Below are 17,947 nucleotides of genomic sequence, written 5' to 3' on the forward strand. Positions count from 1 at the left end.
CTCTTAGAGCTTAAAACATTACATTGTTACTGAACATTTCACCTAAATATAATGTTACTTTAAACTTTGTTTTTTTCAGTGAATTTTTTTAAACATAAAGTTATATTTTATTACCATACGTAAAGTCAAACCGCACCAGCACATGGACCTTGGCCGTTCCCGGTGGGGTTTTGCTGCAGGGCCTGGACTGCGGCCAACCACTCGCAGAAAGCCAACTCCACGCTGCACACGGCCTTTGACTATGCACTGTGGGGATTATGAGGATGGCCGCAGAGCCTGGCCTGTGGCCAGGCCCTGAAGCCAATCCCTGCAGGCAGCCAACCCTACCCTTCCCCTCCACACCCAACACTGACCCTATATATAAATACAGACCTATCATCTTTGTACATAAATTTCCAATCAATTTAATCAAATCTATATTTTAATGAGTAAAAAATATTTAATAACCTTTTTTTATCTAAATAGCTGTGACTCTTTATTTTTACATAGTTTTTATTACTAAATTTAGAGGGTGAAAATTATTAATCAGAGTTATATTATTTTTCTTCAAGAAAAAAAGAATAAAACAAATATGTCTCTGTTCTAACTTTTAACATTTTACACCCAATGGTAAACAAGGATTAGCATAGCCAATAGGTCTCGCCTTTGGGACCTTATAAGTGTTTAGCCATGCAACAGTTGCATAACTAAATACTTATAAGGTCCCAAAAGCGAGACCTATTGGCTATGCCAAGCGGCCGCGAAAGTGAAAATAATCGCGGTAAAGAGCGGCGTGCGCGCACGTGCACATGCACTGTAGTTCTAGGCTGGCCTGGTAGCACTTTTTGGAGCCCTCTCAATAAGTCTCGCCAGACCAGCGCATGCGCTTGGTCAGGCGAGACCTAAAAATAACAACAGAATCGCCTTGTATTTTATGTGATACATCTCCAACATGTAAAATGCAACTATACAACCAGCCCCTAGGTGGCAATGTAATCCCAGCTGTGGAGCAAAAGCTCCAGCCTGGGAAGTGCCTTTTGAAAAATATGGTAAGTACTCCTGGGGTCATGGTTTCAATGACCTAGGAGACTTGTGGGTTTTTTCTAGTGTTGTTGGGGGCTGCAGAATGTCCCTAAAGCCCCCCACAGCATTAAAACAGATTTCAGTGATGTCCCTGCCTCTCCCAGGGACATCATCAAAAACAAAATATATGTAAAAAGCCCTTCCGAGGCATTATTGGGCATTCCTTGAAGTAGCAGTGAATAATAAATGAGCCGCTGTGGTCGCTCATTTATGAATCACTTTTTGCTTTTTAAAATATTTTTTTCTGGGTGTCTAGGTCCCACCTGGGACACCCACATTTTGTTTTTTTTATATAAGGAGCCTAAGGAAAGCCCCAGGGCCCCAGCGGCCTGCTGGCCCCCTGCAAGCAGCCCCATTTCATGGGGCTGTGCAGGAGTCAGAATTATTTTATCTCTGCGGTGCCCCGGTGCTCACCAGGGGTACCCAACACCATTATTATTCTTAGGGCTGCAGGGGGAACCCCAGGCCCCCGCATCCCCATTGGCACCCTGCTCCTGGAGGTGCCAGTATAAAGTATTTTTATATATATATTGACATGCCTCGGGGCCCACCGGGGTCATGCCAAAGCTTTTGCCATGTTGGGGTATGAGGGGGAGTCCCAGGGCCCACTTTGCCCTACTGCCTCTCTGTTCCTGCAGAAGCCGGGATTTTTTTTTAAATTACATGCTCCGGTGTCCAACTGGGGAAAGCCACAACTAGGCCTGCCTATTTTTTTGGGGGGGGGGAGTACACCAATGCCCTCCCAGGGCGCCCCACAGCTAAATCCTCATTGGAGGCTGCAGGGGGAGGCCCATGGCCCCCAAGCCCTGCCGGCTCCACTGCTTGCGCCCATTGCAGGTGCAGTGGGAGTCGACATTGCTCCAACCCCACAGGAGCAGTTTTTTTTGGCTCCCCCAGGGTGGGAGCAATCAAACCATTTCCCTGTTCAAGAGCGCAGGCAGGGAAATGTTTTGTTCTCTCACCGTGTGTTACCAGCTTTGTGCTTCCACCTGCTGGGAAAACACTTGCTCTTTCTTTGCCCTGGCCCACAGGAGGGGAAATTGATGATGTCTTGGGGATTGGAGTTCCCGGGACACCGTCACTGAGCCAGCCCTGGGGAATGGGGGTCCAAAGGGCCATTATATGGCTCGGGGGCAGGGCAGCCCCCGCCCCATTTACTGTTTTTACAGCCCCAGGGGATGGGGTCTCCAGGGCCTCTCCTGACTTGGGGAGGGGGCTAAGTGGCCCTCCCCTTTATTTTAAAATACAGCCTTACTCCCCCTAAAGTATACGTTGTGACTCCACCCAGCCCTGGCCCATCCAGAACTAATTTTTAAAATTGCATAACCTGCCGCAAATTTGTGGCAACATTAAAACAAATTGTAAATTTTTGGCCTCATGCGGTGTTCCTTTGGGACCCCACCATCAGGCTTAGAGGTCAGGATATCCCTACCCTGCCCCCTGTGTCTTTTTTGTGTTTTCTTTTGGACTCAAGACTGAATCCCGATTCCTAACATGGCTGCCACCACTTCCTGGTTGTGGTGGTGGCAGCCAATCAGCTCCGCGGATCCTTCATGACTTGTTGTATACAATTTTGTTTAACCTTAATTTTTTTCAAAACTACTGAACAGATTTACAACAAAACACAAAAAGCACTCTTTCTGGACAAAGACATAGCTTTCTGCCAAATTTGGTGTAAATCATTCATCGGTTTGAGCTGTAGCTCTGTCCAAAGTTCCTGTGTAAATATGAATGGGGAAAATAAGCTATGTGACCCCCTTTTTTCTTGGCCCCTGCCTGACCGATAACCAGAAACCTTCCAGGCACAAACTAGTCAAAAAGTAACACTTTTTTGGAAACTTTCATGGATATTTGTAAAACAAGCCAAAGTTTTTATCATCAACACAAAAAGGCATTTCCTATGAAAACACGATCCTAACTATAACTACCCAGTGGTGATGGCCACTGGGTAAAATACATATATATGCATTTTGTATATACATATATTACCTACTGGCATAAGCCGGTCGGTAGTTATAGTTAGGATCAACTTTTCCCATAGACAAAGCATTTTTATTTTGCTTATAACTTTTGTGCAACTAACGAAGCTTCACAAAATTTTCAAAACTAGTGTACAAGTTATTGTAGCTGCTGTTTGAAAAGTTCCAGGGTAATTTGTAAAGTGGGGACAAGAAAAAGGGGAGGGGGAGTCCCAAAACACGTTTTTCCCATGCAATGTGTATTGGGATTTTGCATTTTTTGAACCTGACTTTAGCCCTAACCACTGAATGGAATTACACCTAATTTGGCAGAAAGCTAGATCTTGGTCCAGAAAGAGTGCCTTTTGTAATTTGGTGTACATCTGTTCAGTAGTTTTGGAGTAATTTAAGAAGGAAAAATATAGATATCTAGGGACGCAGATCCTTCGCGGATCCACCCGTGGGGGATTTGCGGATCTGGGGCAAAGCAAGGCCCTGATTGGCTGGCTGCAACCTGAAAGGAAAGTTGCGACTGCCATTTTGTTTTTCAGTTGTTCCAGGGGCTGAACAAAAATGAAAAATAACATAAGGGGTCAGGATGTTAGTGTCCTGTTCCCATAGGACACATGGAGGGGTCTTTAAGAGACCCCTCATGGGCAAAGAATTGTCCAAATGTTTTGGGGGGATGAGCCACAGATCCGTTTATCTAATGTGGCTTCAGCACAGCCCCGGGTATAACTCTGAGGCAGAACCACGGATCCGAAACCAAGGGGGGGAATACACCCCTGGGGTTGAGTGCATGCTGAGGGGTTGTTAGCATGCACCCCAGTATATTATTCATATGATTTTGCTTAAATCAAAAGGGTTTGGCTAATGCCAGACCGAAAAAGTGTATATACATCTCAAATCCTATTCTGTTATATGTGTATATGTTACAATGGTTCAAGTGCTGAAACTCGTTACATAAACAGTATATGCACAAAACTTTCTAAAGAAGAAAAAAAAAATATTTATTGAGATACAATGCAAAAATATGAGATTGCACAAAACACTCAAGCACACAGAGAAAATAAATATTTGCAATATTTAGAGGTAGTCAGACGAAAAACTGGAAACTCCTTAATCATGTTTTACAAAGTGTTTTGCTGTTATTTTAATAGCCATGTGCTAATAGGTTTGTGTTAATTTCCACTATACCATGCTAACCTTCTGTTGTTTTGGCTTCTAACATTGGCTTCAGTTAGTCAGTTCCAAAATAAATGAACCCTGCAAGCACTCTCCTGTAAAAGTAAACAAAGATTATGATATAATTTTTTGGGAAGATGACAGTGATCAAATGATAATAACAGGGGTGGCTTGACCTATAGAGCAATCAGACAGTACCTGATGGGCTGGTCTGACAAGTTAGTATGTTGGCCGTTTTCTGGTTGTTTGTGGGTCTGTTTTATGGTCTGCTGGGCCAGTTTTTACTGTTCATTTCCCTGATATTAAAACAGCCATTGCCCGTAGAGAGCTGAAAATCCATGCAGCCTTCCATACCTTGCAAAAAATTTACACACCGTGTCTTTATAAGTTCAAATCTGACCCAATTTACAAATATGGGACACTTTTTAGCTTTTTACCCGTAGTTTTCCTGTTTTGGATATCAGAGATGATTTAGTTAAACACATTTTTATGGGAAGGAAAACTCAAGAATATGTCCAGAAATGCCTGCCAGATAGTCAGAAAGCTGCGTAGATCAATACATTTAACCACCACCCTGATGGAAGGTTCCTGGCACCCCTTGAAAGCCTGCACTATCTTCAAACTCAGTTCAAAGCACTTCCAAAATCATATCAACCTCTCCCTCCTACCTTTCCTCTCCTCCCAACCTATGTGTCTGACAAGCTCACCACCTCCAAAAGTTTTCAGCCCACCCAGAGAAGAACAGTAGCAGACCACAGATGAAGAAATGCAAAAGAAAAATGGCAACAGACCGTCCCAATTTATGCACAAAGGATCTGTATCCATCAATACCAACCCAACTCTGTTCTAATTTAAGTAAAAGGCTGATGACCCACCTTTGTAACAAACACTTTATCATCACTAAGTGAGAGTCCACCTCCATGCTCGGAACCTAGTTCCTTTAATCACTCATTGGCTATATCCTTGCCTTTGAATAACATACCACCGGTGACTCTGGTGAGTACTGATGTATTCACCCCAGACTGCTGCCTATTGGGCCTCAGCACCAAATGCAAGAAGAAAGTGAGCATTTATAGATTTAACATTAGTTTTGGCAAAAAGAAACATAGAGAAAAACTGAAAAGCTCTGGGTGCCCTAGAAGTCAACGTGTGGAGAAGTCGTGGGTGGTGTACTGGGCAGAATTAGAAATTACATTAGTAAATGTGGAAAGTAAGAAAGGGAGAGCCATAGAGAGATAGTGCAGGTATGGGGATCTAAATTACAATAGTCTGTGAATAGAAATAGTGATGATAGGATGGCCTGAAGACTATATGCCCGCCAATCGCTAATATGGATATATGAATGAGAAGAATATAAGTATAAGCAGCTCACTACAAACCATCCAGAACTCGCCAGCCAGACTCATCCTCAACCTCCCACACAGAACACACACCACACCTCTGGGAGCTACACTGGCTGCCACTACACAAACGCTCTCAATTCAAACTCCTCACATACACATTCAAGGCACTACACAACTCAGGCCCCACCTATCTAAACAGTCGGAGCTTCTTCCAACAACCACCCAGACCCCTCCTACTCACACACATTTCACTCATATACAGAACCAGATCAGGAGGGTGGGGATTCTCTTACATAGATCCAAAAAGCGTAAATCGACCTCCCACTCCACAGCAGAGCCTTCTCCTCTCTTCTTGAATTCCGCAAGAAGTTGAAGATCAGGCCTTTCAATTAAACAACCTACCATAAACATGGATAGGCACACACACCTCCTCAAGCCCAGGATACCCTTGCAGGTGATTGTGCGCTTCACAAATACACATAACATAACAAATCTTTGGATATTGCTGATCTTGAGACTTCAGTATGGAATGCTACCCATGAACTGACCATCGAAGTGAGGAAAAGTTGGGGACACAACACCCCACTCCTGGCCACTGCCAAATTTTGTTGATTAGAACTGGAAACTGAAAAGTGTCCATTGCCACATTTATGCTAGATGGTCATGGCAGACCTGTTGTATAAAATCCTTTATGCAACATGGACTGATGCAGTTGTAATTGTTTCTCTTTTGTTGCAGAGATGTTGCAACGAGTATTCTTTTCTCTTACGTGATGCCACTCACATGGCTATGTTGTCTGTTTATCAGCCTCTGCTTTCGGTGATGATTACTCTGGACGAAAATAGGGGGGAAAAACATTCATTTTGTATATTGTTTCAATAAGTAGTGTTACAAAAATGTTGTAAAAATTATGCATTTTTCACGTAAAGCAACTCACTGCTGATCATGGAGAGATGGAAGTTTATTATACACAGTGTAGCAGCAGCAGGTTACCTTTCCTTGAAATTACTTACTTACCTAAGAAAACTTTCTATTTGAATACTTAGGACGCAATTCATAGATTTGGATTGGAAGATATAGAGCAGTGTCTGGTGACTTTCCAAAGTGGTGAGGGTACGCAATACTATTTTACAAATGAGGGTATGCTTAAATTTGTATTGCAGAGGTGATTAGTGCACATTCTATTTAAAGGTACATTCTATTCAGATAGAATGTGCCCCGATCACCTCTGCAATACAAATTTAATATTGCACACAGCTGTAAAGTAAATAAACATATTCTACCCTTCAGTAACTATGATCCTCCCACCTAATGCAGCCTGGAAAATATGTGCGTGCAGGGAAATGCCATCTCAGCCAATCCAAGCACTGCTGTCATGCTGCTTTTAATACCAAACAGCATAAAAGCAGTGCCAGGATTGGCTGGGTCAGGGAGGCACAACGATCCATTGGAGACCGATGGGGCTGTGTCTCTGCTCTTCCAGCTTTCAGTAGTGTTCATTAAGGAAGCTTGAACTGCGCATGTGAGATTGGTCATAGGAATACCGCCAGCCAATCTCACATGCGCAGTTCACTCAACACAACCTCCCATTCAATCGTGGACAGGAGATAGAGAGCTTCTCAGCCCCGCCCCCTAAAGGAGCAAACAATGGGTGTACGGAATCTGTCTGGGGTGTAGTGGCTCGCAGCAGGGGGTCAACACCCCTACACTCTAATGGATGAGCCACCCCTTAAGATATGCACTACATACATTTACTCCTATGCCTGTATGTACCTTTCCCCAAAACGGAGCCATAATTAAAGTATGCATAACTTTCATTAGACCTAAACACACAGGCATGCACATTTACATCCAACCTCTATTCGCATAAATTCAAGCTGTGGGACAGTGGGACTGTAGGGTCAACGACCTGGGGTACATTCCTATGGTCACAAACATACTGTTTGTGCATTTTATTGAGGTGGTTAGAAATCTACATGCATATAGTTTCAATTTTAGATAAGGCAAACATGCTGAAGATCATCTTTGACCATTCTGTGATGGACAGCATGCACACATGGGCCAAATCTACACACAAACTTAAATGGTGATGAGGTAACTTTTCATCTGGAGCCACAACCGATCTGTGATGAGACCCAAAAGGCTGTAGCATGAAGAAGAATTTCAATGGTGAGAAGACTGTCATCATGATGAGATGTGTAGGGAATTATTAGGTTGACCCCCAGAAGGTGACCCCTCCATAACCTAAGTGCATCTGTCAAGCAGGCTGTGTGGGAGAAAGTCACTAACTTGGTGCAAGTACTGGGTGGAGATGTGTAATGTGGGGTTGGTTAAGAATAAGTGGCAGAAGAATAAGTAGGAAAAAGAGGAAGTCACCAGGATGCAGAAGGGGTGTTCAGACAGAATATCGTTAAAAAAGTATTGTGGTACATAAATATCATATCAAGAATATCGGAACATCAAAAATATCGTCAACAGGGGGGCGTGGCCAAGCGGTCTGACATGGCGGACGTGCTGTAATATCACTACTCTAGCCCGCCGATTATCCTGCATGCATCCTGCCATCTCACTATAGCCATCTCCCTGCAGACCCCCCACAAGGCACGGTGGGGCGGTGGGACACGCATGGCACCTACACCGAGCACCTAATCCTGCTGTAAACCTGCCCTATCCACTGGTGTGGCTGGGCCCAGTACTCGCCCTGGGCGTGCCATGCCTCCGACGTGACGGGCCCTCCTTCCTGTGAGGCCCATTTAGTCATCGCTTACGACACAGATGTGGCTGCCTTTCACCCCGGGGCCCTGCTGAGACACATCTGCCTGGAATCAGGCCGCCGGCAGCCGGAGACAGACTATCCCACCATCCAGTGAGCTGCTGGTCAGGCCGCTCACACTGCTGCTGTCTCAAAGTCCCTGAGGTGTGCGCCGGTGACATCGGTGTTCAGATCAGACCGCAATAGCAGCAACTCTCCCTCTGCATTGAAGCTACACTTTCGGGCTCCCAGGCTAGCCCTGAATGGTTTGGTGTGAGGCTGGACTGCTGCGGAGGGGCCTGGACATGTGGCTCCCCACCACCCTTCATCCCGCAGTGGGGCCTAGTGGATGCGGCCTGCTGCCTCCCCACTTACCAGTATCGACGCTGAGCATCCGGCAGCCTGGGGGCCCGGTGAAGATCACGGTCTGCCTGCCAGTGGCGGCGGATCCCCTCGATCTTCGGAGTCCATCTAGGCCACGCCCCTGGTGGGGCCTGACTCTGAAGCGCTCCGGATGCCCTGCTTCCTCATACTGTCGCTCCGGTGAGTGATCTGGGCTCCATTCACCCCCTACTGCCCTAGACCAAGGAGGCGAACACACTCTTTTTTATACCACGCCGGCCCAGGGGTGTCTTTATGCTACATGGTGTGGGGCCCCTTCCTTGACTGGATGATGTCGCTGCTCAGGTTAATACAGCGCACCTGACGAGATTCCTTCTGCTGGTGATACCGGTCTGGACGATGCTGACATGGCGGGAGCTGGGTAGGCCCGTTAGGGGCGGTTAGGGGTCACCACCTACGAAAGCGGCCAGGCTAGGCCCTGGTGCGGCTTGTGGGTGTCGGACCCTCCCCCGGCAGCCGCTCTCAGCCAACAAGTGGAGTGTCCTTGCGACTGGATCTGTATCCTCGCGGCCTGCTGCCCTGTCATTTCCTCCAGACCCCCATAGTGGACCCCCCCCAGCGCTGATTATAATGGCTAAGGACAAGCCTACTGGAGCTACGTCCAAACAGTCCACCATGGACAAATACACCGGGGCCAACACCCAATTGCCCGGCCCGGAGACTGCCACACCTGCTATCCCTGATAATGCCACACTCCTGGTGGCTATCACGCAATCTCGGGAGGCATTAGAAGGCAAAATCGGCGCTGTGGGGTTGGATGTCCTACTCCTTCGGCAGTACCTCCGCAATGCAGTTCAGCGGATTACTGAAACAGAAACGCGCATTTCCGCGACAGAAGATGCTGTCACTACCCTTAAAATAAAAGTATCCAACTTGGAGTCGTTGACGCGTGGGTTGGAAGCCAGAGTGGAAGACGTGGAGTGCCACGCTCGGAGGAACAACCTCCACTTTGTGGGGTTTCCCTAGGGTTGTGAGGCCAGCAATGCTGTCCACTTTTTGACCAAATGGCCTATGGAATGGCTCCCTACTGAATCCCTGTCCTCCTAATTTCTCATCGAATGAGCACATCGAGTTCTACAGCAGAAACCACACCCCGGGGCCTGTCCCCGTCCACTAATCGCCCGCTTTCTCAACTACAGGAACTGCAACATGGTTGTCGAGCAGGCTCGGCTCAAGGGAGTCCTTACCTACGCCTCTCATCCCAACATGATCTTCCCTGACTATATCAAACTGGTCCAGCAGCCCGACAGTTGTTCACCGAAGCCAAGGCTCGTCTGCATGGCCTGAAAATTCAGTATTCCTTACTATTCCCAGCCCGTCTATGGGTCTCATTCAAATCACGGACCTACTTCTTCGATTCCCCGGAAGAGGTCTTCAACTGGACAGACGAATTGGTCGGGCGAAAGGCCACCACTCCTTCTGGAATGGACTCCGATGCTTCATCGGTAGGCTCTGGTCGGGACTTACACAGACTCAATGGGAAACAGCTGCGTCAGTCGCACTCGAGACGAAGATCCCAGCCCCGCAGCAGCTCTCGAAGGCGTGCAACGGATGGTCGGCAATCCCAGTCACCCACATAAATGAACCTTCTCGAACTGAGTTATGATATATCATTTTTGATGGCGCTTTAACTCTGGGCTACATAGTTTTGTACATTTTGGCGAGACTGAAGACGCTTTAATGTACGTGTTATGTGTTGTTGGGATCCATTGGATGGGAGCGGATCCTAACCCCCGTTGGGGGCGGGACGCTCGCCATACCGCGACAGATGCTTCAACGTTATTGAGGTAAGTTCTCTGTAAGTGTCACACTGTTCTACTCTCTACTTCGTCTCCGCGCGCATTCTAATATGCATCTACTGGACCACTTGCATGATATCTACCCAACATGATGAACACTCAGGCCAGGCGCTTAACCACTATTAGCTGCAATGTCCGAGGTTTACTTGACAAGATCAAACGAGGGGCAGTACTCGGCCAGGCTAGGCGATACAATGCAGACATCCTTATGTTGCAGGAAACACATTTGCTGGGTAATAAGACACACTGTCTGGTGCACTTTGACTTTGTTCGGACGTACCATTCTGGCTTTACTAGGGGATCTTGAGGAGTGGTGATACTGATACATCGCAGACTGCCGTTCCTCCATGAACGGTCTTGGTCCGACCCTCAGGGCAGGTATATTGCGTTGTATGGCAGTCTCTATGGTGAGTGCCTCACTCTAGTTTGTGTGAATGCCCTCCCTCTATTGTCGTCGCCCTTGATGGAATGAATGACTTCCCTTTGGGCTGAGCTCCCGCAGGGTCTGCTGTTAGCTGGGGGCGACTTGAATTATGTTATGTGCCCCTCAATGGACAGATGGTGTAGTACAGGGCCGCTGACTGACAAGCGTGAATCAAAACTCCACAAGTTAACCCAGGGTTTGGGATGGGTCGACACCTGGAGGAAACTACACCCTGCCGCAAATGAATACACATACTTCTCCACTACACACAACTCCTTTTCATCACTAGACTACTTATTTATATCTGCCCTGCACGTCCACAAGCTTGAGACAGCAGAGATTGTGCCCAGAGGTCTATCTGATCACTCTCCAATTACACTGGTGGTGCAGCTGGGCCCTGCTCTCTCCCCGACCCGCTGGCACCTCTCGACATGGCTACTACAGGATGATCTCTATCACCAACAGATGCATACAGCCGTTACTGAATACCTTTAACTTAATGTTAGCAATGTAGATTCCCTGGTGACCCTCTGGGAGGCCATTAAACCAACACTGCGGGTGGTTATCATTGCTTTCTGCACTGCAGGGCGTCGGCAGCGTCGTGAGAAACAGGTCCACACAGAATTGCAAATCTTAGACTTAGAACGCAAAAGCAGAGAGGCCGATGGCGTGGCGGCTCATCGCTAACTCCCCCTCATGCAACAACTATACGCCAGCGACCTACTAGATGAAGCCAAACTCTACTGGCTTGCTACACTTAGCCGTATATACCAGTGGGGGGACAAATCTAGTGCCCTCTTGCACCGCCTGTGCCAGCAGATGCTCCGACCTGTGACCCTTCCCGAAATCCGAGGACCAACGGGCGAGGTCCTTACAGACCCTGCTCACATCGCTACTAGTTTTGCTGATTATTACACAGACGCCCCGTGGGAAACTCTCCCTGTGGCCACTATCAATTGATTTTTGGCCGATCTGCCTCCACAGTCTCTGCCAGATTCGGTGCGGGACGACCTGGATGCCCTGATCACCACGGAGGAGGTCCAGAGTGCCCTCGCGGATATGCGTTCTGGTAAAGCACCGGGCCCAAATGGGTTTCTGTGTGAGTTCTGCAAGAAATACTCATCCCAAATATCAGCACATTATTTAACAGCTCTTCATGCTGCGGTGGACAATGGCCTCCTCCTGGCAGACTGGCGTCATGCAGAGATAGTGGCCTTTCCAAAGCCGGGCCGACCTCCAGAATTGCATGCATCATATAGGCCGATCTCTTTACTTAATGTTGAGGCCAAACTCATCGCCAAAATTATTGCCAACGGCATTGGCCCGCACATCACCACGCTAGTCCATCCTGATCAGGCGAGCTTTTTGGCCAACCGTGCTACCCGGCACAATATTCGTCATGCACACAATGCGATTGCCTCTGTAGATCTGCTGAATGATTCAGCTGCGCTCCTTCACGCCGATATGGATAAGGCCTTTGACTCCCTTAGCTGGATCTATCTGTTTGGTCTCCTAGATCCCCTAAACATTGACCCTAGACTCCTTAAATACATTCGACTCTTATACACGGATATCACTGCCTCGGTGCAGATTGTCGATTTAATCTCACAGCCGCTTCACATCAGGAGAGGCACTATACAGGGTTGCCCTGTTGTGTGCAGATTTAGATTCCGTATATAGGTTTCCCGATTTATGCCCTTATATAGGTACAATTCACATTGCCCTTATTTGGACATAGAAATCCATCCCTTATTTAGACATTGTCCGTACAAACCAAATACTGGCATGGCCACCTACATCCGTCCATCCACGTCACAACAGATTCTTGGAAAACCAGACCCTTAAGCCTTTAATACTTTCCCTCAGCTTGAATATTGATTTCTCCAAGAACTCATTAAGTATGCATGAACATCTATTCCTTAGGGGTTCATTCATGACGTTCCTCTGCCTGACTTTTACGTTAATACTGGCATTCCTAGACACCTTCAAGTTATAAATATACCAGCACTTGCCCTGGCAAATTGCGGTTCCCAGAGGATTCGATCCAACCCAGACTACATGGTTCGCCACGGCAAGTTCGGCAGGAGATCAAGTTCCAGCCTGATGCACTAACCTAATGCTGCCATCCTCCTCGCAAAGAATCCAGCTCCAGTGCTCTCTGACTTCCCTTGCGGGGGGTTAGACTATCGAGTCCAGAAAAGAGATTCCAACCTCTCTCATTCTAAGGTATGGAGCTGACTAGAACTTAGAGAAACTTTTGGCAACTCTTGGCTAAACTAAAATATAGCTAGCTATACTTTAGAAATGGCACCTACTTCAAACCTCATACTGCACTTAGGTTAGGTACACTGGGGTAGAACAAATTAGAAGCATCAGATGAGTATCACATTTTAACTTATGTTATTTATGTATGTATTTTGATTAATATATGTCATAGCTACAAACCATGCTATTGCAGTATTATTTTATCTTACTGCTAACCTTGTACATATTGTACTTCGCAGTCTGTCTTACGATTGTAGCAATTCATATCTCTTGCATGAGAAATTAGACTGTTCAATAAACCCTTTTATTGAAACGCCCATCTCTCTATTTCTGTGCAACTCTGTAGAAACAAAGCATGCACGATTGACTGAGTGAAACTGCTATCTATTCTTTCCACGATTCTGAGACTGTTCCGATTCTCAAAGGAAACAAAGTTGTCATGTTTATGCAGTTGTCAGAGACTAATCCCTTCTTGTATATTCAAGAAATTTCTAGTGACCTCTGAGTTAGCTGGCACACACAAGTAATTAAGTTTAATATACTCGATAGAGACATACTGACCTTAGTCCTATGTCAAATCTATAGTGTATGTTATTCCAATGCGCAGAGCCAATCAGGGATATAGGAACTACACTACATCCCTTTATCCCCCTATCTGTTCGCACTTGCTATGGAACCACTTGTGGCATGGGTGCAAATCTATGCCAAATTTTATGGTTTCGAGTGGTCGCATGAAGTATCTGACCATATAGCGCTATACGCTGACGATGTGCTATTCTTTCTCACACACCCCAATAGATTTGGCCCACGTCTGCTTCGAATAATGGAAATATTTGGCCAAAACTTCGGTCTCTATTTGAACACTCTCAAGTTTTACCTGTGGCCATTGTGCGGGAGCAATCAACTTGATCCCTGGACGCAGTAGGTAACGGTGGTGCCTGATGGTTTTAAACACCTTGAGGTCTTCTTGTTGTCATCTCAATCTGGCACTTGGACAAAAAATCTGGCCGCTCTGCTTCCTCGGATTAGGCAACAAGCGAGCTCCTGGTCACATCTGCCTCTGACACTATTTGGCTGGTCAGCCATTTTTTAAATGGTTTCACTACCTTATTTACTCTACCATCTCCAAAATTATCCCTACCCAATTCCACACATATGCTTTCAGCAACTGAACTCTGCTCTTAGCCAATTCCTCTGGGGGGGCTCCATGCGGGTCGCCCTACGAACGTACTACATATTGTGGAGGTCTTGCGACCCCGGATATTCAGACATATCATGCAGCATCCCACCTCCTCATCTTAGACGAGCGGTGGTACGGTGACTGGTGAAAACCCTGCCTATGCTCTTGAACGGTGGCTGATAGACTCTAAACCTCTGCACATGATTTTACACTCTAATGTGACACTTCAGCCATCACCACCTGCAAACCAGACCGACTTTGTGATCTTGCGGCAGGCCCTGTGCAGGATTTGGTGTTTAGGGCAGACTTACTAAAGAGACTCCCCTATGGCGCAATGGCCTCATACCGCAACTGCTTAACCTTTCAGGGTTCACGGGTTGGGACGCTATTGGAATCTGAACGGTTTGTGATGTAATCCAGAGCCAGACCCTTAAGTCATTTCAACAACTGCAATCCAACTTTCACGTGCCCTGCTCCCAATTCTATCAATATCTGCAATTTCAACACGCATTCTCCCCTTGCCTTGCGCGACAGGACACCATCCCTGACTTTAACCCTATCGAAGCCAAGGTGTTCTTGGGCGAGATGAGCACACACAAAATCACAGCCCTATACCGCACCTTGGTCACCAATAGCCACAACACACTTCACAAGACCAGGAAGGCTTGGCAGGAAGACCTGGGTCCACTTGACAAGGACGACTGGGTGGAGGCGCTTGAATCCCCGCGCGGAGCTGCCATTGCGGCGTGCCTTCGGCTTATACAATTCAAATACCTCCACAGATTGTACTTTACCCGCTACAAGCTTTGGGGCGCTGGGATGATCGCATCTCACATGTGCCTGCGCTGCGGGTCAGCGGAAGGCACCTTCCTCCACACGATTTGGGACTCCACCTCCCTCTCGTGTTTCTGACGCGGGGTACTGGCCTGCCTCTCCCAGGTTCTCGGGTGGGAGATTCCACAGTTTCCGCACTCAACTATGCTCCACATTACCGTTGAGATTGGAGGTAATAGCTACAAAAGACACTTGATGTTTTTGGGGCTTACCCTAGCTAAGTGCGACATTGCCCTCAATTGGGGCTTGGATGCGTGTTCTCGACTTCTCTATGGGGCTCAAAATTGCGATTTTTAAGGCAAGCGGATGTCTTCAGAAGCATCCAAAAATATGGAAGCGATGGGCCGACTATCGTGGTCTATATCTTGAACCGGTTCCCCCGGCGCAACATACTGATGGTTCACCATGACGATCCAATGTTTGGTACGCACAATGTGACCAATCATACTCACACTAATTTCTCGGGATGGGATACATATTCTAATATTGTTTACATGAACAATGTGACACTCTTTTTCTTTGTTTATAATGTTTACTTTCAATTGATTCAATCCTATGTATCCTCATGTTCTCAACTAATATATTGTAAAAAGTTGACATCTATACTAATGCCATATTATGTATCTGTTGCTTCGCCCCTGACTTTCCCGGGACCACGTTGCTGCCTGTCAACAATAACATTTGATATGAAAAAAAAAATATCGTCAACAGAAATATCAAAATTTTAAAATATTGTTTTATTGTGCTATTTAATATCTTGTTGAAAATATTTATGTAGAAAATGTTGTTGTATGTAATGTTTGTGTCAATTAGTATGCAATGAATTGTATTCTTTTATTGTATCTGTTTATATATTTTTAGATTTGTTTTTTTAGTAAGCTACATTTTTTATTATGAAATTCTCAAAATGTTTGTTTAGTTGTATTAATATATATATAAATAATTGTAAAAAAACAGTTTTGCAGCAGGATATTGAGTTTTTAGGTGATAAGTGTGGGGAGATTTTTAAAATGTGTAAATTTTAAAATAAAAATAATGTTAATAATTGTGAAGATTTAAAAAATGTATAAATTCGATTTTGAAAAATATTTAGCAAAAAATATATTTTCATTAAGATATATTTTCATCGTATTAAAATGTTTTAAAAAACAATTAAATATAAATTGTTTAAAAAAATAATATTTAGAAATATTTTCATTTAAAAATCTATAATTTTATAATTTTTGTAAAAAAGAAATTCAACAGTGTAGAATTTCGTTTTAAAAATATATTTTACATTTTTAACATTTTGTTAAATACCATTTTAATTTTATGATTGTTAATTTTGATATCCTAGTTCATTTGTTTATTTATGGTTTATAGCTTTGAAAAGGTTGGACAAGAATTTTATAAAATTCTCCAAGTTTCCATGGTGGTGTTTAATCATTAATATTACTAAAATGAACTTTTTCCCTTTTTGGGGCATATTTATTAGGATACTGTCAGGGTGTGGCATTAAGCCAAGAAGGCTAACGCTGTACTCCGACAGTTTCCAAACACAGGGATGCGCCGTATTCACAAGAATAAGGTGCAAACCTGCCTTTCCCTTAGCAGCAGCGCTAAATGTAGCTGCCTGGTGCCAACACAGGCACACTGGCACCATTGTGCAAGGGTGCCTGCGTTGCAGGGAAAAATTGTTTATGTGCAGGAAGGTGTCCCTTCCTGCACATGAATAATCAGTAATGGCGTTTTGTAACTTCTAAGTGTACTGATTTTTGGAGGTGCTTTATATATTTTGATTGAAATGATAGTGACAGCCTTGTATGGCTGCATAAGGGTATATTTTTAGAATGGTTTGACTCATGGCTTGCTCAAAGTCTCTGATTATTTTTGGGAGGTAGTAATTATTTGTTTTGTGTGTAATATTGTTTAGGAGCTCGTAGTAAGTGTTGCTTTGTTTATTTGGTAGTAGAGCATATATAAAAGGAATGTTTTGATATTTACCATGTATGGTGTATATAGGAGTGAATGGCTTGGGACTCATTTTAAAGGTCTCCTCCATCATCCATGTTTCACATTGTCTCAGTTTTAATAAGTGTCTGCAGTACAGAATATTAGGATTAATATTTTGTTATTTAGGTTTTCATGTGAAAGGAAAGGTTCCTCATTATGTGTCATTGTTAAGTATTCAGATATGTGTATGTCTTGGTATCGTCTAGAGGCAGGTGGTGTATCACTCGTGGCTCTTTTAGTTCATGCAATTAAACATTGTAAAGTGGGTATAGGTGGTAGTTGACCTGTTATGTGTTCAAGGACTTTAGGTAGTATATATTTAGGGATTTTGCTTGTGGGATCCTGGGAACTAGTGCTTGCTTCTCTTATATCCTGCAATATTTCTTTTACTTCTATTTCTGTTACATTTGGGGGGTGGGTGTGCTCTCCTACATGAATGACAACATCATCGTTTGAGGTTGCCCTCCCATAGCATGCATTAGAATAATATTTCATGCATTTCCAGTTTATAGTTTCTGTTGATGCAGTTTCTTGGCCATAAGTGTAGCTCATTTGATTTATTACCTGCTTTTCTTTCTGTGAAGTGATATGCTTTGCATCTTCTGTCATTGTATATGAAACTAGCATAATAGTGTTCATATTTTTACGTTTGAATATTTAGCATTTAGCTTTTAAATTATGCAATCACTTCTATTTTGTCGTTAGGTTTATTTTTGCTCAATATTTGGGTGTTTATACTTCTGTATTACTT

The sequence above is a fragment of the Triturus cristatus genome, chromosome 3_1 (assembly GCF_964204655.1).
Source record: "Triturus cristatus chromosome 3_1, aTriCri1.1, whole genome shotgun sequence".
Lineage (NCBI taxonomy): Eukaryota > Metazoa > Chordata > Amphibia > Caudata > Salamandridae > Triturus > Triturus cristatus.